This window comes from Frankliniella occidentalis, unplaced genomic scaffold (assembly GCF_000697945.3).
Source record: "Frankliniella occidentalis isolate FOCC.00 unplaced genomic scaffold, Focc_3.1 Scaffold93, whole genome shotgun sequence".
In the NCBI taxonomy this organism is placed as follows: domain Eukaryota; kingdom Metazoa; phylum Arthropoda; class Insecta; order Thysanoptera; family Thripidae; genus Frankliniella; species Frankliniella occidentalis.
The window spans coordinates 303203-305278 of NW_026267222.1; the positions used below are offsets into that span (position 1 = coordinate 303203).

Consider the following 2076-nt stretch of genomic DNA (forward strand, 5'->3'; position numbering starts at 1 on the left):
CCCCCCCTGCGCCTCCTGTCCGGGCTGCACGCTCCAGAGATACGCATCGTACAATCGACGCCAGTATTACGATTGTGAGTCATCCGCCCATTCGGTCCAATTATTCCCACACGAAGACACTATCTATCGATCGGCGTGGGTACGGGCCGGCGGCGCAGGGCCCGTACGGGCGGCGGCGCACGGGCGCGGGCACGTACGTAAGTACGACGCGACTGCCCTCGCACAGCAAAAAGAAACGGATTCTTGTAAAGAAAAAGAATCACCGCGAATAAAATGTGCGAGACATTTTACGACTTTGTGTGTGTCTGCTGTAATGCGAGAAAACGCCACACAGCACTTAATTAATAGCAGACAGCCACCGTGGAAAATGAGTTCGCGCCCTACGTCGTCCCCGCGCGGAGGGTTTTGCTCATAATCGCCAATTTAAGTAATATAATAACGTCGCCATTCCGACACGCATCCCGCTGCACTGTAGAAGCACAAGCAGAAGGCCGGGCCGGGGCGAGAGGCCCGCACGGTTCAACTCCGTCGCTCCCCCGCGCTCCTTTTTGTCCCCGCCGCGCCCCGCGCCTTTTTGTAAAGTTGCCGCGCGGGCGGCGCTCGCCTCATAGGCACCCCGCACACGTCCCCGCGACCTCAACTTCACACGCGCGGCTCCGCGCAGCTCCGCGCTGTTCCGTGTACAGCGGCGGCCGAGTAGCTGGCAGCGGGGCCGCGCCGCCAGAGTGCGGGACCGAAAAATTTCAGAATTTCAGAATTCTGAAGTCTATGGTAAGATGGGGTGAGAATCCCAAGTACTTGTCAACAGCTTATAGCGCAGGGTGCAAAAGAACCTTAAAAATGTTATAAGCTGAGTACCGCAGTATACAAATATTTACCGTTAATTTACATCATATAAATTACAGAGATACACGGAGTTAGGGAGAGAGGAGTTGGAGAAGAGGGGGGGTCCAGGTCCAGCACCCATACCGAGGCTTCGCCGTCGTCAACATTTCGTGCTTGGCTCCTCCACGCGCGCTGTCTGCCCCCGCCGTGCCCCCCGCTGCCCCGCCGGTCCACCCGCGCCCGCGACCCCGGAGCGGAATTCTCCCGACTTGAAAACGCCCCGGTCAGCATCCGCGAGGACTGAATGTCAACGAAGGACCGGAAAAAACAAAGCGCGCGACCCCCGAGCGGAGTTGGCACGACGGGACTATATTATCGAGTTTTCGCAGAGTAGCTCCCCTCTCCTTTTCCACCCAGCCCACCTGGTCAGGCGCTGTGCGTGAGAAACTCGGAAAAGGAAGTAAAGACCTCTCGCGGCCCCCGCGCGCAAGCATACCCCCCCTCCCCCTCCCCCTCACCTGCGTGTTGTGCGACATGGCCACGACGCACGACGCCGCGCCGCCACGCAAAGAGTGTGGCCAAGGACTGTAAACATCGCACTCCCAACATCTACTTGCTTTAAAATAAATTCATTTATTTTCTTCGGGATTTTGTAGCTAAAAGGAAAACGATGCGACGAAACCGCAGCGTCAGAGTCATATTTCGAGAGACAAACGCTTCTACTTATTTCATCTTATTTTCCCTCCTCAAACGTTGACCCTTCCCCGGCTGTTCCGTGACGCGGCCCGGCCCGGCGCGGCAACAGGATCAGCGAGCGCGCAAGTGAAGGGCAAATTACAGGGCCGTGCATTTCACTCTCCAATAAAACAAGCGGCGCCCCGCTCCGCCCCGCCCCGCCAGACTGCCCGATAGGCGGGCCCGTGGCGCACCGCCGCCGCCGGAGGGAGGGTATAGAGCCCGCCGGAAAATAACCCTTTCGTCGGCCAACGAGGAAGTATTTTTACTTTATTTTTTCGTGTGCGAGAAATAAGAACCAAACTTTCATATCTTTTATTAGGGAAACACGAGGACTGATCTGGTTTTGACGCCGGTGTGGCCGCGGCTGCCGCGCGAGACTTCACACGGCGCTGCGCTATATCGTTATTCTGCTGTTCAGTGCAGCATGGGCCTCCGTGCGCTCGGATAGAGTTGGTCCACGGGGTACGCACCGAGCTGACTGACTGACCTGGTGTTTGGACGAGGCGGGGTAGG

General features: G+C 57.5%; 1 protein-coding gene across 3 annotated transcripts in view; it reads right to left on the bottom strand.

Moving 5' to 3' along the window:
• The window catches only part of LOC113213388 (loricrin), a 166264-nt gene that overhangs the window by 24343 nt on the left and 139845 nt on the right, over positions 1-2076 (bottom strand). The window lies entirely within an intron of this gene.